This window comes from Balaenoptera acutorostrata, chromosome 4 (assembly GCF_949987535.1).
Source record: "Balaenoptera acutorostrata chromosome 4, mBalAcu1.1, whole genome shotgun sequence".
Classification (NCBI taxonomy): Eukaryota; Metazoa; Chordata; class Mammalia; order Artiodactyla; family Balaenopteridae; genus Balaenoptera; species Balaenoptera acutorostrata.
In genome coordinates, this window is record NC_080067.1 from 108776143 (window position 1) to 108782142 (window position 6000).

The 6000-nt window shown below is 39.2% G+C and overlaps 1 pseudogene; it reads left to right on the plus strand.

The window, feature by feature from the left end:
- LOC102997534 (ras-related protein Rab-28-like) overlaps positions 1-5691 on the plus strand; it is a 58660-nt pseudogene extending 52969 nt beyond the window's left edge.
- The last annotated feature ends 309 nt before the right edge of the window (positions 5692-6000 follow it).

Genomic DNA, 6000 nt, shown 5'->3' on the forward strand with positions numbered 1-6000 from the left:
TTTTTAACTAATTCCCTAATAATATACAGTTAGTTTGCTTCCAACTCCTCAATATTATAAACAATGCTATATGAACATTTATTTACTTCTCTGATTAATTCCTTAGTTTAAGGAGTTTGAAGAAGATATAGATTTTAAGTCTCTTACTACATATTGCCAGAGTATCATTCCAAACGTTGAACCAGTATGTATTCCTACCCACGGTATAGTCAAGTTGCCATTCACTTAAAATGGTTCTCCGGTTTCCCCATAAAAACAAAAGAAAAATTTTTTTAATTTTAATTAAGAAAAATAGAAGCTAGAAAACACAAGAGTACTGACACCAGCAGCAACCTTGTTCAAATTCTTTCCCTTGGGAGGAAAGAAGGGACTAACTACCATTTGCTGAGTACCTGTAATGGATCAGTCACTATGCAAAGCGCTTAGCCAAAGGCATTTCATTCAATCTGCAATAACAATCTTAGGAAATAGGGGTAGTATAACATCTCCACATCACAGAAAAAGCCGTGTTTCATAAAAGTTGAGTATCTTGACCAAGGTTACCTAGATAATAAGTTCTGACCCTGAAATGTGCAGGCTGATTTGTTTGACATCATGTTTTTTCTCATTCAGGTTTGAGGTTCTCCACCAGATTTCCACATGTTAGTGACACATGACCTTGCTAGGTTTCCTATAATGCAAGGTACTCCTAGTCTCAGGTCTGGAAGAAATACCTGGTTCAAAATTTACACCTTTTACAGGGAAACACATGAAGCAATCAGGAAGGAAATGAGGATATTGTTTTGTAACATTTTCACATAATTTTCAACTCAGGGGCCATTCATACTTTGTAAAACTTCTCAAAGTTTCATACATAAAACTTTTCAAATAGGCTTAGGGAAAAGATGTTTTCAGGTACACATTCTGCCTTAAATTAAAAAAAAAAAAAAAGAAAAACAACTTTAACTTACTAATGAGTACCTTGAGAAATAAATGGGAGAGAAAAATAAAAGGGAAAATGAGAGCTTAGAAAGCAATGCTGTACATCGGGGAATATGCACTTAAGAACAATAATGACAATTTCTAACACATAACTCGCATCCCACACGCCCGTATGAAAGACAAAATCTTAAGTAATAGACTTAGCTGTCAGTTATAATATCTGTTTTCACACGTAGTGTTAATGAAACTGGAGCAGCAGGAGGAGAATGCACATACTTTTTGTTAGAAATAAATGGATGGCTTCATTTGTTCCAACTTTCTAGATTCCCTTTGTTGATCACACTTTCGGATTTTTTCATGTTGGAATTTAATCATAAAGTCATCATTTTTAAAAGAGAATTATCCCCTTATAATACTCAATGCAGTATCATGCTGAAGTGTACAGCTATAGTTAAGTTTCCTATAAAAATGGTTACTCTTTAACTTGGCATTTGAATGAAGTAGGCAGAGCAACATAAAAATTTTGCAAGTTTTCCCCAGTCTTTTTCCCCCCACAATAAGGCAGCATTGACAAATTCCAAATCTTAAATCAGCTGATTATGAATCCCCTATCTTTCTTTATTTTAATAATATATTTCCTACTTTTCCTCCAACATCACAACGTGCTCTTAAAATATATGCAGTGCCCTAATTCTTATAGGAAATTCTTGAAATTCACAGAATGCTAATCGTTTTTATATTTCACAAATTCAATTTACAAAATGGCAAAATTAAAGTCAGAAGAGAACGAAACTAGAAAAATCCTAGCTGATTTACACTTGGGAGACAGAAAGTTTTCTCTTTCTGTTTGCACATATAAGACTAAAGAGAAAAATTTAAGAGCAGAAGTGATGCTGACATTCTCATCTCATCTGACAGATATTTGAAAAGCAAATCTTCATTCTTATTTATCTATGCTGTGGGAAATCAGTTTTAACCAGGCTCTGACAAAAGGCATCCTCCAGAATCCTGACACTGATGCATATAGGGTGGTTATTTTCAATCTGAGACCAAGTTAAAAGTGTCCCCCTTCCTGTCCCTCCCCACCACACACAGAGGGTACCTTCTGTGCCTTTCTCACAGAAAACCTCTGGAATACCCCATGGCACTCATCCTGTATTATTATCACAGCACTCATCTCAACTGAAGCACTTCCTGTATAAAATCAATTGTTTCAACCCCCTAAAAGAAATCTCCCCAAATAAACAAATACTTGAATAACATGGCACTATTTTTACTGAGGAGCAGGAGTTTTAGATTTAACAATGTGCAGTATGCTGGTTAAAATGAATGACTTCACTACAGATACAAGACACTGGCATTCATTGTGCACTATTAAAGAAAAAAAAGGTATGATTATACTATATCTGATGAATCCCAATTTAAAAAGCCACAGATAAACTCCGTTTAATGTAATTTGTATTGGTCAGAAAGCACCCTTCAATTCTCTTAGATGTATTGGGAACACAGCCTCACCCAGCTCTCATGTCTGCAAAAGCAGTGTTTCAAAAAGTGAGAATTCTTTAATTAGAAGAACATATAAGAAGAAGGACACCTGTGCTCTCACCGGCAGACAGTGTTCATTAGAACTCTGAGAACTGAGGTCTCTCACCAACTCAATTTGAGCAACTTTTATTTATGTAACACTTAGAAAACCCATAAAGAAAATTCCATAAAGAAAGAATAGGTGGCCTTCAGGCTATTCCTAAATTACCTCAGCAGTAACACAACTCTTCATTTCTGCTGTGTAGGGAATCCACTTATTTTTCCACAGAGGGGTTCTACTTTCCCTCTCACTTTTATTGACAGCAGCATGGGTCTTCTCTTACTGAGATGCGGGCCTGGGGGCATTTTCAATTACAGCAGACAGAAAGTTTTCAACATTCTTGCCAATTCTTGATCCAAATCCCTAAACCCTGGATAGGACAACACACAGATTGGAAGCTGGTACTCATACACAATCTATATGTGCACCTTTGCTGCATTACGAAAATGAATGGTTGTAACGTTGAAAATCATGGAGAGGGTACACTTCAAATCATCTGGTTGCCTTCCAGACCATGAACATACTACCTGTGAGCTAGACCTAACATTAACCTTCAGAATCACTATGTTGTACACCTGAAACTAATGCAATATTGTAAGTCAACTATACTTCAAAAAAAATGCATTTTCAATCTTGCACAGGGCACAGGAGCAGAGGACAAGGCTCAGGAACTTGCTAATCCTAGAAGGGAAGGAGATCCAAGGTTTACTCCACTGTGAATAGTTGTCACCTCTTATAAGTAAGAACTATTTGAAATATTTAAAGTTTACATTCAATGTTTTATATACTTTAGAAAAGATCATTTCAAAATATCTATACTGTATAAATATATATATACACATACATACGTGTGTGTGTGTATATATATATAAATGAGCAAATATAAAGAGCAAACACATAGGGCTTACATAGTACTAGGCACTGCTCTAAGTGCTTCACATATATGAAACTCCCTTAATCCTCACAACCTTATAAAGTGGGTACTACTGTTATCATACTATTGACAGACTGAACTGAGAGGTTAGGTAACTGACCCAAGGTCACACAGCTAGTAAACGAGTGGTAAAGCTTGCTCCATACCCAGGCATTCTGGATTCAGAGTTCATGCTCTTAACCACCATATTATACAACCTCTTTCAGTTTTCAGAAAACAATTAAAATTTAATTTTTCTTTTAAATCCACATACAGAGACATTAACTTGATTTATTCTAAGTTACCCAATCCCTCCCTCCCTCCACCTCCAAGTTCCCTGACAAGGTTTATCCTAATGGTACATACATTTAAATTTTTATTTTTTCAGAGCTGATTTTGAATATAGCATAAAGTTCTTTGAAATTCCCCAATAAATGCAAATAAAATTTTGAATCAATATTTGATATACTAGCAAGCTGTGCCAAAGCAATTTTTATCACTACAAAAGGCAAGTTTCAATGGCCTGATGATTCTTTTATTTGTTCCATTATTTATTTATAACACCTAGAGCATATGATCTTTTGAGTTAATCTTACAAATGAAAAGTCTCATAAAGAGTGGAAAAGCGAACAGACGGCATAATTCCAGGAAAGGCCAGGAATCTTAGTACTTTTCTGCCTGGCAATTTAAAGTAAAATTCACATCGAAACTGAAGCAGGTTATCTGTTGTCTGGGTTAGAGTTTACAGGAAAAAGCATTAAGTATCACCAACAAGCATATCATCTCTGACTCCAGGGATGTTCCCACACCCTCTAATTGGTGCCATTCCGTACTAATCGATACATTACAAGCACCTAATAGGCACGCCTACAAATTCTAGGGAAACAACTCACTGCAGAAAACACTGTAGCCCTGAATGTTCATACTCAAGTGCAAATGTTAATTCATGCAGTACTTGCATTAAACTGGGCTAATTATCTACTGAAGGAATCTATTAAAGGCATGCTGTCAATCCTACAGATTGGGTTCAGCAAAGTGAAACTGAATTGCTTGCCTTTTCAGCTAATTACAAAACTCTGTCTGACATGCTTTAAGAATGGTCAAAAAAAAGTACACATGGGCGCAGGGGGAAGGGAGGTGGGCAAGATGACACTCGGCGAGCGATTCTCCCCGGATACCTCCAGCGACCGCTGAGCCACCGGGGCAGGGGGTGCTGCCCGCCCTGCTGCCCTTCCTCCTCTCCCCTGCCCCCAGAGACCCCCCCATTCCCTTCCTCCTACCTCGGGTAGGGGTGGGTGGGAAGGGAAAGGAGGGAAGGCACGCCTAGTTCCTGCGGGCCTGGTTCCTGGGACACCATGTCGGACTCTGAAGAGGAGAGCCCGGACCAGCAACTGAGAATCGTCGTGCTGGGGGGCGGCACCTCAGGGCAGACCTCCTTAGCTACGTGAATGTTACTCTTTTTTTTTTTTTTTTTTTTATAAATTTATTTATTTATTTATATTTATTTTTTGGCTGTGTTGGGTCTTCGTTTCTGTGCGAGGGCTTTCTCTAGTTGCGGCGAGCGGGGGCCACTCTTCATCGCGGTGCACGGGCCTCTCACTGTCGCGGCCTCTCTTGTTGCGGAGCACAGGCTCCAGACGCGCAGGCTCAGTGGTTGTAGCTCACGGGCTTAGTCGCTCCGCGGCATGTGGGATCTTCCCAGACCAGGGCTCGAACCCGTGTCCCCTGCGTTGGCAGGCAGATTCTCAACCACTGCGCCACCAGGGAAGCCCAGGGAAGCCCCTTGAATGTTACTCTTTAAGTTTGGCACGTAGGAGGGCAGACAACGGGAGGCAGGCTGTTGGATAAATTTATGTATGGAGCACAGGGAATCCTCTTGGTATATGATATTACAAATTATCAAAGCTTTGAGAATTTAGAAGATTGGTATTCTGTGGTGAAGAAAGTGAGGGAGGAATCAGAAAATCAGCCAATGGCTGCCTTGGTGGACAATAAAATTGATTTGGAGCATATGCAAACGGTAAAACCTGAAAAACACTTAAGGTTTTGCCAGGAAAATGGTTTTAGTAGCCACTTTGTCTCAGCAAAGACAGGAGACTCTGTCTTCCTGTGTTTTCAGCAAGTTGCTGCTGAAATCCTTGGAATTAAGTTAAACAAAGCAGAAATAGAACAGTCACAGAGGGTGGTGAAGGAAGATATTGTAAACTACAACCAGGAACCTATGCCAAGAACTGTTAACCCTCCTAGAAGCTCTATGTGTGCAGTTCAGTGAGCGCATTTTTCTTCTGTATTGATAGTTCTGGCTGCTCTTCGCCTCTGTGTGGGCCCAAGGACCTCTAGGAATTTGTTTTATCAGTGACCATCTCTGTAGTCCAGTTAACGCTTTCCTCTCAACTCGCTTCATCATTGCATGCTGCCTCAGCCGTAGGCAGCTCCTTGAGCTGCAAAGAATTCAACTTTGGGACAACACACTTTGAATTCAAAATGGAAAGCCCATTCTCTGGAATTAGACTGCTTCACTGAAAAAGAATAATGTTGGTTCTCTTTATGTCCTCACTTCTTTTTTCCCTGATGTAAGTTT